Here is a 20,407-nt window from a genome sequence, read left to right as displayed (position 1 = left end):
TTTCTTAGATTCCATATATATGTGTTAGCATACGGTATTTGATTTTCTCTTTCTGACTTACTTCACTCTGTCTGACAGACTCTAGGTCCATCCACCTCACTACAAATACCTCAATTTCATTTCTTTTTATGGCTGAGTAATATTCCATTGTATATATGTGCCACATCTTCTTTATCCATTCATCCGATGATAGACACTTAGGTTGCTTCCATGTCCTGGCTATTGTAAGTAGAGCTGCAATGAACATTTTGGTGCATGACTCTTTTTGAATTATGGTTTTCTCAGGGTATATGCCCAGTAGTGGGATTGCTGGGTCGTATGGTAGTTCTATTTGTAGTTTTTTAAGGAACCTCCATACTGTTCTCCATAGTGGCTGTACCAATTCACATTCCCACCAGCAGTGCAAGAGTGTTCCCTTTTCTCCACACCCTCTCCAGCATTTATTGTTTCTAGATTTTTTGATGATGGCCATTCTGACCGGTGTGAGATGATATCTCATTGTAGTTTTGATTTGCGTTTCTCTAATGATTAATGATGTTGAGCATTCTTTCATGTGTTTGTTGGCAATGTGTATATCTTCTTTGGAGAAATGTCTACTTAGGTCTTCTACCCATTTTTGGATTGGGCTGTTTGTTTTTTTGTTATTGAGCTTCATGAGCTGCTTGTAAATCTTGGAGATTAATCCTTTGTCAGTTGCTTCATTTGCAAATATTTTCTCCCATTCTGAAACTTTGGGCCAGCCATTAACAGGGAGAAAAAACCCAGAAAACAGATACGGCTCCCGAAGTTGCCTTCCTGACCCAGAGCAGTAGGGGTTTTTAGCGGAGAGAACGCACTACGGGTGGTAAATTCAGCCAGTGCCAAGGTCTGGCCATTGAAGCTTGGGGATCCAGAATGTCTCCTCAACGTCTGAAGGGGCATTTAAGCATGAGTACCAAAAAGAGCATCTGTTGCATCACCAGCCAGGCTTAATCTTTTTCCAAAAGGTTATTTGAATGCATATGAACCAGAAAAGAGAAATCATGTATAAGCATGAAAAAATCAAGCATGTTTTATAATGAGAAATACTTGTGAAAAACAAAACCTCTGAGTTTTAGATCTTTAAGAACTTACTATGAATGGAATAACAATTCTAAGTTTTCTCTTTTGCAAGGAAAAAAATTATCCGGATCATGGACACCACTCTTTGTCAGCAGGGTGAAAATTCAGGGCTCACATAGGGGTTCAGTGGGGCCCATTTCATCAGAGCAACCTTTCTGCAAATATATTGCACTTGGTAATGAGCACTTTTAATTTCTCTTGACTGCAATGTGCATTCTGCAAAGAATAATGAAAACTGTATCGCTCATTTAGAAAACAATTTTAACAAAATGCTAAGAAGCGTAGGAAGGGTGGAATATTATTTTCTATGTAAATGAAGCTTGTCATGAGAGTCCCTTGGGTGTCTGACCTCACTGAGCACCCCTCCCCCACAAGCACCTCCCCCTTCCTGCTGTGTACCTGGTGGGGGAAGGGCGGGGAGAAGAAACCAGGGCCACAAATCCATCTCATCTCCCCTTTTAAGCCCTTCAAGAGGTCCAACCAAGCTCTTTGAATGGGTCTGTGAGGTCTCCGAGGTCTGACCCAGCCCAATGTTTTCAAAACAGCACATTTCCAATGAAATCTTGTCCACGCTGCAAAATGGACCCAAGCAGACGTGGACAAAGGAGAGAGTTCAGACCTGCCGGGATTGTCCCACCTTGGCCTCCCTGCGCCCACAGGACTTGGTCCTCTCCAAGCACGTGCAGTGGTTACAGGCCTCCCTGCCAGGGCTGGGGAGAAGCAGCTCCTCTAGGCTGTCTCTGTCCCCCACTCACTGGCCCCCTCTTCCTTCATCTTGCCAAGAGTGCTAGCCTGGCCTTAGTCCTGGTCCTGGTTGGGAACTCCCAGCCTCTGGACAGTCCCCGAGGGACAAGCTGGCCAGCAGATCTGCTGGGCTCGGTCTTCTGGAAAGCATGAAGCTTGAAAAGAAAGGATCTGTGACCACGACCTCCCCCGAAAAGTGGGCCTTTATGCCTCAGCACCTGGCCGTATATAACATTTCATTCAACTCTGCGGTTTTCAAAAAGCTCAGGATGTGGGCTTGAAATGTAACTCTGCTGCCTGACCTTTAGGGAAGTTTATTGAACAATAAATTGTTATTGTGAGAGTAGTGGGGCATCTACTAAAACGCTTTAAAGGGCATGGCAGGCACTTGTATATAGGCTTGCATTTACACTTTACCTGCAGTTCTGCTGCCATTTCTTGTCTGAAAATGTTGGCATTCAACACTATGATGAAAATATTAGTCTTGACCTAATAAAAAAACTCTTTCACTCACTAAGGCATAGAAACACAATCCACTGGGCTCTTGACAGAGGTTAGGTACTGGGGGGTCTGATGATAGCAGTCTTTGGTGCTCCGAGGTAGAAATGTGGTTTGACAAGAGAAAGAGCTTGAAACTCACCAGGCTGAGGTTGACGGTTCCTCCATCAAGGGGTTAAATCCAGAGTGGGTTAATTAGAATTGGATGAATTCACATACGTAGGAAGTGAATGCCCTTAATTTATGGTTCTTAGGCGTATGGGTACCATCTCGAGAGTCAGGAACACGTCGCCAGGACGATGTGGGTCCGAGTCAGGGCAGAGGTTTTGCAAGAGGGGTAGCAGGTCATGTTTTAGGGGGAGGTGGTGTGTGCTGAGAACTACAAGTAGTACTACCAGTAGTGACAACTGGGTGAGAGTAATACTTTTTCTAAACCTTTTACATGCTGTTACTCATTTTAACCAAACTTCCTCTCTGTGGCTTTTCCACTGAGACACTGAGAGGTTAAGTGACTTCTGTCCTGTGCCAGGTTCCCTGGGAGGCGGGAAGTTTCTTGAGGAGTGTTACTGGGGTCAGTGTTTTGGGAGTGAAGGAAGCAGAGTTGGACAGGGGATGGGCTGAGCTGTGGTGCCGTCACCACAGAGGCCTGGGCCACCCCTTGGGGAGCAGAGACCTCCTACTCAGCGGTCATTGTGCAGATGCCCTCCTGGAAGAGGGGAGTCCTGGGTCTGGGAATCTGGTGCATCAGGGCCGGAGGTGGGCGTTTGGGTGGGACGCAGCGGGAGCCCCCCAGGATGTCATGGAAGAGCCGGTGCCCTCAGAAGCCCTGCAGTTAGAGGGTTACTTCCTCGCTGTGAGAGGGGACAGTCATGGGTGAATAAACCGATCAGTTCAAGAGTTCATATTCTTGAGAAGAGAAAGAATATCAAGCAAGAAAACAAGTCACAGAATCATGGAAAAAGCCAGAGCGTGACGCATGCCCCTGGCCTGGCCGGCACAGGGGAGGCCCCGGGAGCGAGTGGGGTCCCTCCCCAGCACCCTTCGTTGTCTGCACCAGGCCACCGGCCAGTCAGGGCCAAGGACCAGGCCTGGGTCTACCTGTGAGGATCCCGTCTGACCAGAACTGGTTGATGGAAACCAAAACCCAGCAAGCTGGCCACAGACCTGGAACATGCATCTCCAGAGATGTCCCATGCAGCATGGAAAAGCCATAAAGCCTCCGCCCGGAATTGCAAAAGGAAGTCACTCCAGGGCAGAGCTGGGGGCCACCAGCACCTCTCAGGACGACAGCAGGGCAGGGAGTCCCGGTCCTCCCCACTGGAAGGGGGTAAGGGATGACCAGAGGGGCACCAAAGGCTGCTCTCCTCCTGCCCTTTTCCAAGTGGCATTTTTTATTGCCATTGTCCTGTTTTCTGTCCATCATTATGAATCTTGTGTGTTGGGGACGAAGTTGGAACTTAGCCCCCAGAGCCAGGCTCAAGGAGGCCTGCTGACCTGAGTGAGTGCACATCCACCACTGCCCGGTCCTAGGTCCCTGGGTGCGGGGTTTCTCCCCGTGGAGGTGAGAGCAGCTGGGTGGGGAGGGCCAAGTTCGGATGCATGGGACCCAGGGCACTGGAGGAGGCCGACAGAGGGAAGCAGGAGGTAGGGTGGGCTGCTCCTCATTCACTGCCAGCTGCTGTGGGTGCTCCCCCGGCCCCTGGCACACGCTGTGCCCTTGCAGTTGTCTCTCCCTGGGTTCTGGGGCAAAGGGGGCCAGTAGGACTTGGGACAGACTGGGAACACCGGCCCCTCCCACATCCTCATGCCAGGATCCCCGGCCCCTGTCTGATGCAGCCACCCAAGCAATGGCTGAACCTGTAGACCCAGTTCTAGCCTCAGCCCCACCTGTGTGTCGAAGGCAGGTCAAGTCTCACCCCTTGCCCCCTGCCCTGAGCCCCAGGGTCCTCAGCTGTAAAATGGGGAAATCAATGTACCTGTCTCACAATGAGGTAGTGGAAACTCCAGTGTGGTGCCTGGCACAGTAAATGTTTAACGAAGGATAATTGTTAGTTTTACAGGGCCAGAGACCCAGGACACGCCAAACCTTGGAACAAAGCCTTACAACTGGCTCCAGCCATGAAAAACAACAAACATTGAAAACTTTTTCCTTGTTTGAACGAGTGAGATCTGGATTCACCCAAAGAACTTGCTGAAAGCACAGAGCCTGTACCAAGCAACCACAGGAGACGCTTTTCCAGCAGTGGCGTTTGGGTAAGGGGCCTCATCCACTTCAGAAGGATGGGCCAAAGGTCCTGAGCTCACCCAGGGATGGCTTCATGTGTCTTCTGAAGAGTCCTCCCCATCATTTTGGCTTGGAATAAATTCTCTGTGTCCTGCATCCCTGTATTTCAATCGGCTCGATTCTTTTTTGCTCCTTCTGAGTCTGGGTATCCATGGGACTCTTGGAGCAGGTGGGCATCAAAACCACAGCACAGGACTTCCCTCGTGGTCCAGTGGTTAAGACTCTGCACTTCTACTGCAGGGGAAACGGGTTCAATCCCTGGTCGGGGAACTAAGATTCCCACGTGCCATGCGGCACAGCCAAAAACAAACAAACACCACAACACAGAATTATCATCTCCACCTTAAGCAGTGTGGGACCAGAGATGGTGTTATCACTGACAGATCGTGACTAGCTCCATCATTCCCATCAGGGGAGTCATGTTCAGTTACACACATTTTAAAACCGATTTGTTTAATGATATCACATCATTTGTAAAATTATGAAATATTCCATGTATACAATAGCATATATATAACGCAGAAAGCTATAAAGAAAACATAAAGAGAACACCTACTAGGTAGTCACCATCCAGGTTAAGAAGCATATTATCACTGATCCGTTATGCATTATGTCCAGTCCCCCCAGTTTTCATCTCCCCCCCACATTGAGCCCTATCCATTTCCACTGGAGGAAAACCCCAATACTGAATTGGGTGTTTATCCATTTCTTTCTCTTTTCCACAGTTTTGTCATATATGTATATACCTCTAAAAACGTTATTTAATACTGAATGTTTAGAACTTTATATAAATGGAATCCTCTGTATGTTGTCCCCCTGCAACTTGCGTTTTTACTCCACATGTTGTGAGATTTATCCATGGTAATGGGTACAGTTGTAGTTTACCCATTCTAATTGCATCATCTGAATAGATCAATACATACTTATTTCTTTTCCCATTAGAAGGGACTGACAGGAGTTTCCTATCAGTATTTAGGTTGTTTCCAGGCTTTTGCAATAGAAATAGTGCTTCTGTAAACATTCCTGTAGAAGGTTCTGGGCACTTCGCAAGAATTCTTCAGGGCACAGACTTGGGGGTGAAATTGCCGGGTGAAAGTTTTAAACAACTTCAAGGTTACTGCAGAGCTCTGAAGTTTTTCAAAGTGTTTCCACCAATGACACCCTCCTCCTTTATCCTCCCTTCTCCTCCAGCTGACTCAGGTTGGGCCACACATGGTAGCAAGGAATTTTAATTTTTGCCAATCTGGTATGTGTTTGCTTTTGTGGTAAAATATACATTACATGACATTTACCATTTTAACCATCTTTAGGTGCACAGTTCAATGGCATAAAGCCCATTCACAGTGTTGTGCAACCATCACCACCATCCATCTCCAGAATTTTCCATCTTCCTCAGCTGAAACTCAGTCCCCATTAAACACTAACTCCCCATTCCCCGCCCCCAGGTCCTGCCACCCACCATCTACTTTCTGTTTCTACGCACTTGACTCCTCTAGGGACCTCATATAAGCAGAATCCCACAGTATTTGTGTTTCTATGTCTGGTTTATTTCACTCAGCATAATGTCCTCAAGCTTCCTCCATGTTGGAGCCCTCACTAAGTTTTAATTTGTGTTCCACATTCTACAATGATATATCTGCAAAGATATGTCTGTTGTACAATGATAACAACCCCCAAAAGGGGTTGGTTCGAGGATTTGACCTTGTGCTTGAAGAAGTTGTCTAACCAGTCTCTGTCTGGTTCTTGTGTTCTCATCTGATGTTGAAGCTCGCAGACCACAGGGCACTGAGTGATTTCGTATCACTCTGCTCAGGCCACCATAAAAAAAATCACAGATTGGGTGGTTTAAACAGCAGACATTTGTTCCTCACAGTTCTGGAGGCTGGAAGTCCAAGATCAGGGTACTGGCCTGTTTGGTTCCTGGTGAGGACCCTCTTGCTGGCTTGCAGACAGCTGCCTTCTTGCTGTGTCTTCACATGGCCTTATCCTCGGTGTGTACAGAGAGAGAGAGAGAGAAAGAGATCTTCTTTCTATAAGGCCATCAATCCTATCAATCACCAATCTACCTGTGACCTCCTTAAACCTTGATTACCTGAAAGTTCTATCTCCAAATACAGTCACATTGGGTTGGGGCTTCAACATATGAATTTGGGATTCATAATTCTGTCCACAACAGGTGTAAAATGGGGGAAGGCAAGGACAAGCTGTAGTCCACAAGGTTAGACTGTTGCCCCTGACCCTGACAGGGGTGTCCTGCAGAAGCTGAGGGGGAGGGGCTCATTGTCACAGAGGTAAACACATGTGACCAGGAGTCACAGAAGTGGGAGGGTCGGGGGAAGGGCCTGGTCACTGCCTCATGGAGGAGGTGAGCCAGCTGACCAGTAACAAGTGTGGGAGCAAAACCTTTCATTCCTGCTTCATTTCTCCCCAAATCTCCTTTATCAGGTAAGAAAGCTTCCTTTTATTTTATTTTTGCAAAGGACTTTTGTCATGATGCATTTTAAATTTTATTGAATGCTCTTTCTGTATATATTAAGGTGGTTTTATGATTTTTCTGTTTTAATGTGTTATTGTGTTGAATTATACTAATAGCTTTTCTAACATGAAATCAGTATTACATTTCTAGGACAAACCCAATTTAGTCGTAATCTTTTTTTATACATTGCTGCATTCATTTTCCTAATTTTTTAAAGGATTTTCACTTTTATATTCATGAATTAGATTGACTTATAATTTTTCTTGAACTTTCTCTGCTGGCTTAGGCTCTGATGAGCTGGAGAGTATTTTCTAAATCCCTATTCCTTGGAAAAGATATTTGAAAGACTGAAATATTGTGTTTCTTAACTCTTTCTAAGAATTAACCTGGAAAATCCTCTGGCCAATTATTTGGTGTAGGCATCTATATATGTCCATTAGTAAAGTTTGCTCACTGCATTGTTCAAATCTTCTATATCTTTACTGAATTTTTATTTGTTTGTTTGTTTGGTTGACCTATCATGACTAAGAGAGATGATGGTGGATTTGAAAAGATCTTGCAGTTCTATACATTTTTCTTTGTACATTTTTTGGAGACTATGTTGTTAGGTATAGGCAAGTTCACAACTGTTATATTTGTCAAGTGATTTGTTTCTTTTACCATTAGTAAGTGACTCTCCTTATTCTCAATAAAGCTTTTTATTCAAAAGTCTGTTTTGTCCATTATTAAATTAGCCAAGCCAGTTTTCTTTTACATATGTTCATTCTACATAGGTCTCATAAATTGCATGTTTCTGTGTCTTTAAAAATTAGACAATCTGATAATCTATATCTTTCAAAAAAATCTATTCATATTAACTGGACAGTTGGGAGTACTTACATGTATTATGATTACTGATGTATTTGTATATATTTTTAGGTTTATATTTTATGCTTTCTATTTGTCTTATTGTTTTCTGGGTTTGATTTTACTTCTCTTCCTCCCCTCATCTTTCTTTGCTTTATTTTGTTAAATTTCACTGAGTGTTTTCTTCCTTATCTCTTTCTTCTCTTCTTTGGGTTTGGACTAGGTCAACATACATTCTACTTTTATTCTTTTACGATTTGCCTTTTAACAAGCATGCTCAAAGAAGTCTCAAGTTAATCTATGTGTTTATTCTCCTCCAGAAGATTACAATTATTACAATGCTGTAATTCTGTTCCTCCCACTTAGAGGAACAGAATTAAAGCATTTTCCAATATTTTAGTTCTACTTTTTGTTGTTGCTGTCACTGCTTTACCTTTATAGAGTAACCATTATAAATGGTGCTTTTTAATGGTGTCAATATTTGATTAGATTTATTTACATTTTTATCTTATTCTTGCCTCACCATTTCCTTTTGCATATGAGACTTGCCTTCTGGGATTATTTTTCTTCTTCCTGGACTTCATCCTTTTCAAGTTTCTTTGCTGTGGTCAACACTGTTTGGTTTTGCTGTAAATGTCTTTTCCTTCTTTCTTGAAGGACATTTTTACAGGATATAACATTTTAGGTTGACAGTCATTTTTTTTCTAACACTTTGAATATTTTTTTCCATCATATTCTGTCTTCCATCTGGGGGCTAGGTCTTTTGCTTCAGGATGTTTTTTAAGATCTTTTCTTCATTTTAAGAGTTCTGCAGTTTCACTATATTACATTTAACTCTGGATTCCTCTTTTTTCTTCTCAGAATTTGTTGTGCTTCAATAATCTAAGGATTCATGACTTATCAATTTTGGAAAAAAAATTTAATCATTATTGCTTTTACCTTTGTTCTCTCCATTTTCACATTTTCGAGGTATAATCAGACATATTTTGGATCTTCTTACTCTGTTCTCCATACCACTTAGCTTCTTTGTCACATGTTTTCAAAAATAATTTTGTCCCTCTATGTGAATTTTGGATAATTTCTTCAGGTCTATATTCCAAGTCACCAATTCCATCTTCAGCTATTGAAAATTTACATTGTTGTTTGTTTGTTTCTAGAAGTTCTATTTAGTATTTTACCCCTAATTCTGTTAATTTTAAACAATCCTTGCTTCTCATTCATTTTTAGAGTCTCTGCTTTATTTTTTCACTTAGCAAACATACTCATTTTGTCATTTGTGTCTAATAATGCCAATATCTCTGGTCTGATTCCACTTTTTGTTATGCTTGTTGATTTTTTTCATGATGTCTTATTTTAATTGTTTTTAATTAAATTAAGCTCATTTTAATTGACTGTGTGGGAATTTCTCCTGGGTTGAGGAGTGTATTAGTCAGGGTTCTCCAGAGGAAAAAGAACCAGTAAGAGATATGTTATGTGTGTGTGTGTGTATATGTGTGTGAGTTTATTATTATAGAAATTAGCTCACCTGATTATGGAAGACAAGTCTCATGACATGCTGTTTGCAAGCTGGAGAAACAGGAAAGCCAGTGGCATAACTTAGTCTTGGTCCAAAGGTCTAAGAGCCGGGAGCATTGATGTTGGAAAGCAGAAGATGGATGTCCTACGTTGGACAGAGAGAGCAAATTGGCCCTTCCTCTGCCTTTTAGTTTTATTTAAGCCCTCAAAGAAATGGATGAGGTCCACCTGCATTGTTGAGGATAGATCTTTACTCAGTCTATGGATTCAAATGCTAATTTCTTCCAGAAACACCCTCACAAACACACCCAGAAATAATATTTTACCAACTACCTGGGCATCCTTTAGCTTAGTCAAGTCAACACATAAAATTATCCATCACAAGTGGCATTCCACTAGAGAGGCTATGAGTTTGCTTCTGCCGTGTGCCTGGGACATTGCCAATCTGGGGCCACTTTTGATTAAATTCTTGACTTGATGTTTTTCTGACTGCAAAGATAGTGGGAATTAGGGCTCAAAACTTAAATTCTCCTTAAGAGGGCTTGCTGGTAGTTATCAATTCTCAGGAGAGCATTGCTTCCCCTCCACTGAGAGCTAGGACTAAGATATAGATAAGTTTATTAGTCATCACCCATCAGTGGGGAAGACACAATTATTTTTTAATCATCCTTTTTCTGAGGGTAGGGCTTTTGGGTGTTGACGTTGTGGTATCCTAGCAACCTCCCACCTTGCTGAGGCCTGTGACTTTGTTTGTCATTCACCCCATCCCCTGCCCAAAAAACTCTGCAGGACTAGAGGTATTTAGGTGATTTCAGGATGGCTGCCATGACCCTGACTTCCCTGCGTATCTGCTCCCACTTCACTTTTGTGGCTGAGTATTTTCCAAGTTTTCTTGCAAAATCAGCTGCAATTTTAAAGAATAGTAACAATATATATTCTATCAAGCCCTTTTGGTTATTTTGTAGTATGAGCATTATTTCAGGATATCTAGCCTGCACATTGCCATGAACAGAATTCTGCTACTTATTTTTATTTTTATTTTTTTGCGGTACGCGGGCTTCTCACTGTTGTAGCCTCTCCCGTTGTGGAGCACAGGCTCCGGACGCACAGGCTCAGCGGCCATGGCTCACGGGCCCAGCCGCTCCGCGGCATGTGGGATCTTCCCGGACCAGGGCACGAACCCGTTCCCCTGCATCGGCAGGCGGACTCTCAACCACTGCACCACCAGGGAAGCCCCTGCTACTTATTTTTAACCTATAATAATATTGTTTTGTTTTCGTTGTATTATGGCTACTCCCCTTGGTTGAGAATTCTGATTTTCACTTGTGTTCATGGAAGATGTGGTAAAGGGTGCTTAGCTTCAGAGCTGGTTGGATTCAGTTGTTCAATGCTGTCTTCAAGAATTGGGTTTCTTGTCATCTCTATGCTGTGGGGGGGGGGAGGTTAATTGAAGTATAGCTAATTTACAAAGTTCTGTTAGTTTCAAGTGTACAGCAAAGTGATTCACTTATATATATATTCTTTTCCATTATAGGTTATTACAAGATATTGAGTATTGTGCTATACAGTAGGTCCTTGCTGTTTATCTATTTTGTATATAGTAGTCTATATATGTTAATCCCAAACTCTTAATTTATATCTCCCTCACCCCACTATCCCCTTTAGTTTGTTTTCTATGTCTTTGAATCTATTTCTGTTTTGTAAATAAGTTCATTTGTATCATTTTTTTAGATTCCGCATATAAGTGATATCATTATGATATTTGTCTTTCTCTCTCTGACTTACTTCATTTAATATGATAATCTCTAGGTCCATCCATGTTGCTGCAAATGGCATTATTTCATTCTCTTTTATGGCTGAGTAGTATTGCATTGTATATATGTACCACATCTTCTTTATCTAGTCATCTGTCAATGGACATTTTGGTTGTTTCCATGTCTTGGCTATTGTAAATAATGCTGCAATGAACATTGGGGAGCATATATCTTTTCAAATTAGAGTTTTCTCCAGAGATATGCCCAGGAGTGGGATTGTAGGATCATATAGTAACTCTATTTTTAGTTTTTTAAGGAACCTCCATACTTTTCTCCATAGTGGCTGTGTCAGCTTACATTCCCACCAACAGTGTAGGAGGGTTCCCTTTTTCTCTACACCCTCTCCAGCACTTGTTATTTGTAGACTTTTTAATGACGGCCATTCTGAATGGTGTGAAGTGTATGCTGTGCTTTTTGGTGGAGGAGCTATCTTCATCCTGGTACTAGGTCCCTGGTGATGGAAAGATGGTTATCAACTGTTCCTGTGACTACTTGCTTCTTCTTCCTCCAAGCACAAGGAAGAGGGTCTCTGGAAGCTCCAGCAGAAGAGTAAAAAAATACCAGCTTGGGGCTTCCCCGGTGGTGCAGTGGTTGAGAGTCCGCCTGCCGATGCAGGGGACATGGGTTCGTGCGCCGGTCCGGGAAGATCCCACATGCCGCGGAGCGGCTGGGCCCGTGAGACATGGCCGCTGAGCCTGCGCGTCCGGAGCCTGTGCTCCACAACGGGAGAGGCCACGACAGTGAGAGGCCCGCGTACCGCAAAAACAAATAAATAAATAAATAAATATACCAGCTTCCCCACCCTGACCCCAAACCTCCGAAACCCTCTCTTCCAAGTCTCACTGGCCAAAAGTGGGTTTTGTGTTCTCCCTGAAGCATGAATTCGGGCAGGGAAGGGATTCAGCTGCTGAGCCAGACACTGGCCACGTGCTCCCCTCTAGCAGTGGGGTGGAGTTGGCTCCCCAAGCCGGCGATCTGCTCCTGGGAGATGTGTAAACTCCAACAGAAGTTCGGGAAAGTTGCCAAAAGAAGGGAAAATGGATAGTGAGAAAACAACCACAAGAGGGATGAAAGTACGGACACGCATACCGCCTGGTGTGTAGGTGGACATTGGGGTTGGCTGGAACCATGGTGCCATTCCCAGAGGGCTCCAATTACGCTATTTAAAACAGAAATAAGTGAGTCGCCACCAGAAGACCACCTGACCTGACCTATCTGCTGGAGACGGTCCTCAAGGGTCTTCTACTTGGACAACCTGGACACCAGTGATGGGAGAGAGACGGAAAGGGCTGGGGCAAATGCAGGATGGTCTCCTGTTGTGGATATAAGGATGGGAGCCAAAGGAGAGGGTGGAAAGAACTTACTAGGAAAGTCCAGCCCCAGGTCACCTGCTCAGGAAGGAGTGCTGAGCCAACGCAGCATGTGACTTGGAATGAATTGGGCTTTCTTCTGCTTCTACCTGATTCTAAAGCAATCCACGTTAATTTGCGTGTTGCAAACAGCATTGAAAAGAGCCTCTTAAAAAGAGGCAAGATTTATCTTACCCTCTTTCCTCACCCCGTCTCTTGCCTTAGGTGGGCGGGAAGACCTCAAGCCACTCTTGGGGACCTTCTGAGGGAGGGGAAGGGACTTGGGGCCTGAGGGCAGAGAAGAGCCGCCCAAGAGGACTGGGGAGGGTGCTCGGCGCAGAGGGCTGCGTCTTGGGCTCTAGTGTCCGGGCCAGCGGCCCTTGGGAGCAGACTCCTGGGTCCTCTCCGAGGGCACAGAGGCCAAGCGGGTCCCCAGCGCCAGGGCTGGGCCGGGTCGTACCAGACTCGGTCAGCGCTGCCCAGAATCTCCCTCCTGAATCCAGACTTGAGTGTTCGGGCGCGAAGCGCCGGCGACCGGCTCGGTCCAGGGGAAGTGGGGAGGGAGATGCGCTCCTCCCCAACCCTAAAAGGCCGGCTGGGGACGGAAGCGTCCCCGGGCTCCCTCTGGGTCCCGCCGAGAGCGCGTCCCGGGCTTTCCCAGGAAGAAACCCCTCCTCCTGCCGCCCCGCCCGGGACAGCCGTTCCGGTCCGTCCCCTCCCCCTGCCCGAGGTGACCCGGGACCGGCGCTTAGGGGTGTCACCCTGGCCACTCGGACACCGCCTCCCGGATTAAAGCGAGAGCCGGGGAGGATCGGGGACTCCGGAGGAGGCGGAGGAGGGGACGGAAGGCAGAGGGGCGGGGAGCGCCGGGCCCCGAGCTCCGCAGGTGAGCGGCGCGCGCGGTGGGCTCTCTGGGCGGGGTCGGGCGCTGGGGGTCCAGGGTGCGAGGGAGGCCCTGGGCGCCCCCCGCGCTGGGTGGGAGCAGCGGGAGGTGAAGCCAGGTGTGAGCAACTCCTGCCCGGCAGGTGCGTCCTCCCGCCCGCGGGACGCACGGGGCTGAGCCGAGCAAAGCGACCTGCGTGAGGTCAGGAGGGCTGCGCGCGCCTGGGACGCCTTGGCGCGCGGGTCAGAGGTCCCCGGCTGCCCCGTTGGCATCAGTCGCCCCGGGACAGGTCGCCCTGCGGGTCCTTAGCCAATTGGTAGGAGACAGGCGTGCCGCGGGGTCCCTCGGGGTGGGGCCCCTCGGCTGAAGTCGGCTCCTGCTGCCCTGTCCTCTGGGCCCCGAGCTGGGGACGAGGAAGAGGGAGGCTTGTCCCTCCGCTTCTTTGTTTTGGGAAAATCTCTGCAGCCCCGTAGTGTTACCTGAACTCCTGCTTCTTGGTTCCCTCCCGGAGTAGGGAGAAACTGGAAACTCTCTGAGATGCCGGGAGCGATACGGCCGGCGCGGCGGGGACAGGCCCGCAGGGTCCCCGGGCGAGGTGCTAACGGCTCGGTAGCCCCGGGAGGGCACTGCCCACAGCCCGAGCCCCACTGCGGAGACCCGGAGGCGACGATCAGGGCTGGGCAGCCCGGACACCGGGCACCCCCGCCCCGGGAGGAGTGGTCCTGGTCTCTAGGCGCACGCTGCCTGCCAGGGACAAGGCCAGGCACCCGGGCGCTTCGGTCCATGGCAGGACCCCGGACCGGGGCCGGGAGGCTGAGCGCGCCAGCCACATAGTGGGCGCCCTTACCGCGGCTTCGTGGGCCCTGCGGAAGAATTGCCTTATGGCCCCAAATTGCGTGCTTCCAGGCCCCAGAGGGCCTGGCTGCAGGTGGCCGCCGGCACTGGCTTGAGCCCGGGCTTTGGCGAAGGGCCCGCCCCGCCGAAGGGCACAGCGCCGTGATCCCGAATCCCGAATCCGTTTCACTTCCGTTTCGGACGCCCAGGAGGCGGCGGGCCTGTCAGGTGGAATCCCAGTGGATCGTTTGGGAGGGAAAGGATTGCGACCCAAGGTCTGCCTATCGGGCTGGGGTGCCCCAGCGCTCTGCCTCCAGCCTGCGAAGCCCGCCCGGATTGAAGCCCGCGCGGTAGTCCCCGGGCCAAGTACGGTAGGGGGCACACCCGGGGTGCCAGTGCATCCAGGCATTGCTGGCGCTCACGGCTGCAGACAGCCAAACAAATGACGGAAAATTACAAAGGCTGCTAGGGAGAGTTTCAAGGTGTTTAGAAAACCTGACGCGAGGGGAGGGCTGTCGACTTAGCCTGGGAGGTCGGAGAAGGCTCTCCCAGAAGTGAGGATGGAGCTAACACCCCACCGCACCCGGAGGAGAAAGGGGGCTGGGAGCGTGCGCAGGGCTTACACAACCAAGGGACCTGGGGGCGCAGGCACTGCTGCTGCTGAGTGAGGTGGAGGGGCTGGGGAGGCCAGGGATCACTGAAGGGATGCTCCCCGTCCTCAGCTTTACCAGAGGCGGGCAGGCCTGCGTCTCCCCACCCCGGCCAAGCTTGCTGGACCCCTGAGGTCTGGTTGAAAGGCCAGGGAGCACCAGCAAGCACTCAACACAGGAGTCCGGGAGTTGCGGTGGCGGCGGCCTCTGCCTGGAGATGGGCTGCGGACACACCTCCCTCTCTGCTTTGAAAAATATCACCTGGTGAGCAGCAGGGGGCTTTGTCCTTGACTCTGAAGTCTGTTTGGTCCCCAGCAACGTCTTTCTTATTGACGCCTCCAAGGTCAGTCTTCTAGCAAGTTTGTGTGGTTGCCGGGAGCCTCCAGAGCCCAGGAGATGGCGTGGAGCTTGGCCCCTCGCACCCTGGGCTCAGTCGCCTTAATTGTAGGAGAAAGTTGGGCCTCACTGGTGTTATCATGATAACAGCAAATGTGGATGTGGCGTTTTCTTCCAGCCAGGCATCATTCCAAGCTCTTTATGATATATTTAACTCAGGTGAGAGGAGACTGAGGCAGAGGGGTGACATAACTTGCTCCAGGCCCCATGACCTGTAGGGAGACCTGGGGATGCAGGCAGGCCACCTGGCTCCAGGGCAGCTGAGTGATGCCTGGACCCCTCATGGGAGAGGGGCTTGCTCGCCAGCCGGGCTGGCTTCCCCATAATCCAAAAGCAGAGCCCCACCTGGGCTCCGTGCTGCCCGCTTCCGGGGTGACCTGGGCAGGAGAGCCTGGGGCAGTGCAGAGGGTTGACCTCCCCGGGTGATGGGGCCAAGGGTGAAAATGTCTTGCAGGCAATGAAGCCTCGACACACAAAGGACATTATGTCGGTTGTCAATATCATCATCCTGTAAGCATACTGTGACTGCGACTCTGGGCCTGGCCTGGGGCACGAGAGTCTCTCAGGATGTACAAGCCAGGGCTCCGGGCTGGTGTCTGTCACTCTTTTCCATCTAAGCCTGGGGCAGGAGTTCTGGGGGGCTTTGTAACCATTTGGGGTCATCGCCTTGGTTTCAACTGCTGCATCAGACTCGGAAGGAACAGGAAATCTATTTTTTCTAAGCCCCCCAGAAAGTTCCAGGCTTGGGAACCAGGGGTCATGCCTGAGCCTTAGGCAGGGAAGTAGAAAGGAAAGGCGATTGGCTCAACATAGTGTCTGGTCAGCCTCGCTTACCTAAGGAGGGGAAGCTGGCCCTGCTTGAGTGGGGGACGGAGAAGGGGCCCTCAAGTCCCACATACCCATCCGCCCTCTGCCGCTCTCACAGCTCTGGGTCTCCTGGGGTGCCGCTGCTTTTCCCACAGTTGGTGAGCCTCTGCTGCCTTTCCTGGTCCCTCCTTAGTTTCCAGGGCACCTGCCAGGGGACCCCTGCCACTGGGCCGGCCCCAGGACAAGCTAAGTGGCCTCTGGGGACAGGGAGCAAGGGTGTCACACACCTGAGCGCTGAGATGTGAATTGGGCCAGGCTTGGTGAGTCCCTTCCTAGCTCAGGGATGGGGAGACCTATACGTAGGCCATCTTGGGGAACCCTGGCTTGAAAGCCCCCCCCGGGCTGTAGGCCTGGGTGTGTGGGAGGGGACTCCGGGTGCCCCCTGTGTCATTGACCATCCTGGTCCCAACTGCACATGGAGCAGCAAAGGGCTCGGCTGATCGCACAGGCAGTTCCAGGGAACAACCCAGAGACAGAGCTTGAGGTCAGGAGGAAGGGCAGGGGACCTAGGACCCGGTGTGCCCTGGTCAGCGGTCGGGAGGAGAGGAACTGGGAGAGTGAAAAATGTCACGGGCAGCCTTAGAGGCATCCAGGGAGGGCGGCCGATGCTGATATTCTGGTGAGGGTGTGTGTGGGCAGCTCCTGGGACTGTAAACTGGATTTTGAAGAGGGAAGGTGACCCAAGGACATGCTTTTTGCTCCTGTTAGAGGCAAGTCAAGGAGAAGGAGGGAAGGACTTGCTGCGGGTGGAAACTGCAGGCATTTAGCTTGTGTGCACCATCAGGCATCAGTGGGGTGGGGTAGGGTGCAGGAGGGGTGAGGGTACAGAAGTGCGACATGAAAGCAGGAAGTATTTGAAAGGCACCAGCTGAAGTCTAGAAACTCATGCGAGGGCCGAGTGGACGGAGTCGTTGGGAGCTCAACCAAGTAGGCCTGGGAAGAGAGACCCCGGCCTTCCAGTAGACGTTTGTTAGAGAAATATTTTCTAGTGAGCTCTGATCTGGAAGACGAGACTAAGCCCAGGCTTCGTGATTACTTGTTTGTATGTGACCCCCATGTCAGAATCCCTTTAAGGTCCTTGATTCCCGAGGGGCCCTCCCGGCAGGGCTCACACCTGGCCTCGTTGGAGACTTGATCTGTACGTGGGGCACATGGAGCCTGTGTTTTCTAGGGATGCGTTTGGAGTTTATCCTTTGCATTCCCCATCAAAAAGAATAAAAGATCGTCATGTCTGGCCTCGCAACTGAAGCCTAATTTGGTTCTAGAATGTGCTGGAGAAACGACCTTCCAGTGTTGGATCAAACTTTGTTTTTGGTTTGAGGAACTGTTTTCTCTTCCAAGGCAACCCAGTCGATATTGAAACTTTCTCATTGTTGGAAACTTGGTTTCCCTGGATTGAGTTAAATCTGCCTTCCTGATATTTCTGACCAGTTTGATCCTGGATTCTTCCTTTGGATTTTCACAGAAAAAAACTGAGTCCCCTTTCCACACAGCAGTCCCTTAGCTGCTCTCATTATGTTATTCCTGAGGGCTCATCATGTGAAGGGCACGGTGCTAGGACACGTACACACTTAATCCTGGCAAAAACCCCATTGACATGTTATGCCCATTTCACAGATTGACTTGGGCAAGTTCTTCAAACCGTAGACAGTGGCTTTTGCACTTTGTCGAGGCCTCCTCCCTCCTAGAGGGATTGGGACACCTCTCCGGCCTGTCTGTCATATTCGGCATGCAGTCAGCTCTGTACACCTGGACCTGTGAGGTCACCCACATCCTCAATTTGGAGGCTGTTTTTGTCCAGGTGCAGGCTTTCCGTCACTCTCTCTCTTAAATTTCATCTTACTCATTTGGCCTTTGGGATGCATATATATATATATATATATATATATATATATATATATATATATATATATATGGGAATGCTTTCTTTGTATGGTACAAAGCTAGATTTGAAAAAAAAAAAAAAATAGGACCAGACCCAATTCCTGCCCTAAAAAGTTTGTAATCTCGTTTGGACCAAGAGGCATTCATAGAAAAAGAAACTTGGATGATGCAGGCAGTACTTCCGAGCTGCTGTCTCTCTCTCCCTCTCCCTCTTTCTCTCATTCTTGTGTCAACCACAGTGTGTGCCATTTTTCTGATGGTCTTATACTTGTTTATATTGAACTGTTACTTAAATCCACCACAGTCTGTTACCTTCCCTCTAACAGTGCATTTTGTCCCCAACAGGACACGAAAACATCTTTACATGTAAGGTGATTTTGTGCAGTGGTTGAGGCATAAGGGGTTCCACTGGTCATGGATCATCGGAGAGGGAGTGTCTGTTGGTGTTGCTTGCTTGGGAGTTTGCAGAAGGGATACTGAATCTGAGGTCAAGGGAGGTGGAGCTTCTTTCACCCATCACACCTCATCACACCACCAGCGTCTCGAAGGTACCTGGCGGGGTCCAGTGCAGGAGCCCCTGTGTGAACGGTGTGTCAGGGGGAATTCAGTGGAGCCTTCATTATAGGGAAAACCCCTGACCCCCCGGATGTGGGTCAGTATCTATGAGGCTGACCTCATTTGCGTTGGTTTGGTAGTTTTCAAAATAAACCTCCAGCAAATGCATTCTGAGGTCCAGAGGAAAGACACTACAGTATAAGGAGAGGCTCTTCTTGTTTGGAAATAGCTTCATTACTTCATGGGAAGCTGGTAGGATTCCACGGCACCATCCTGTTGAGTGGTGGCCGGGCAGGTGACTCGAGGCATGAGTCAGCCCTCTGAAAGGAGAGCCCGGGGTGGCCTGGGACAGCCGTGCTCTGTTGTGTGACTCAAGTGGGTGAAGTTGGAGCGGGACCTTGCCGGGAACAAAGAGGAGGACCAAGCTTTGGCACACATGCTCTTTGTCGCTTCAAGGAAAAGTGCTTCATTGAGGCTGGCTTTCTGGAATCGAGGACAATCATGTGTCCTTTAACTGACAGGAAAGAACATTGGAGAAGCAGTGTTGTCTCTCACCATCTGGGTTGTCTTGCTCCTTTCAGAAACCAGTTAGAGATTTACTATCTTGTGTGGGCGTGGAATTGCCTGTTTCGAAGATGAACCACGCGGAATGTGATCTCCTGGTCCTTTTGGGCAGCAGAGCGTCTCCCGTCAGGTCCAGTTCCCGAGGGAGACATTTCCCCCTTCCTTTGTCTTTGGCCACAGAGAGTTAGAGGTGGCACGACTCTCGTCTTTCCTTCCCAAGTCCATGCAGCCGATCTGGGCACACTTGGTGTTCTGGGTTCTAAGGGTTTGTGGGCCGTGGGATCGCTGGGTGAGATAGGATTGTGCTGCGGTTACTTCTGGGTCCTGGGCTTTCATGGGACAATTCCCGGCCGCGTTCCCGGTGCCCCTTGAGCTCCTGGCTTCCTAGTCTCCCGCAGTTAGGGATCTTGAATGAATAGGGAGCGTGGATTTCGGGCATTGATTCATCACTCCTTTCAGAGGGCTCTTAAACTGGGAAAGCCGCCAGTGGGATCAAATTTTCATTTCCTGAAACTTCAACCAACCCTATAACTGGCGAGAGGCTCAGGGAGTGACAGCCACCGAGGGCAGAGAAACCAGGGGTGAGAATGTTCGCTGGGGCAGGACTCACCTGAAACTAATCCGAGGAAGGTGCAAGCTTTTCCTGCTTAGACTAGAGGATATTGTGTTGCTGTCAAGTCTGAGAACACTCTCTCTTTACAGAGCAGACGTAGGAAAGGTTATTAATATGTGATAATCACACCCACTTAAAGGCTTAAACGTCATATATATTCTGAATGGTGATCTCTTCCTCCTGTATATTGCTCAGGTTTATTTCCTCATGCTCGGAAAAGTGTTGACTTTTTTTTAAAATCTTAAAACAATCTTAAAGCTATCAGTACAAACTGGTTCTTTTATTTTATCTTTGCATGAAGAGTAAATAAATGATCTGCTGCGTCTTTCTTGTGACTTGTTCAACGAGGTTTCCTGAGATTAAATCTCAGGAAATTAATCTCAGGTTTCCTGATATTAAACAGCCATACTTATATTTTTATTTATAGCAAGTTAATGTTGGGTTTTTTTTTAACATCTTTATTGGAGTATAATTGCTTTACAATGGTGTGTTAGCTTCTGCTTTATAACATAGTGAATCAGCTATACATTTACA

Source organism: Hyperoodon ampullatus (assembly GCF_949752795.1).
Source record: "Hyperoodon ampullatus genome assembly, chromosome: 5".
In the NCBI taxonomy this organism is placed as follows: Eukaryota; Metazoa; Chordata; class Mammalia; order Artiodactyla; family Ziphiidae; genus Hyperoodon; species Hyperoodon ampullatus.
The sequence above is the reverse complement of the archived record's forward strand: the minus strand, read 5'-3'. Positions refer to the sequence as shown.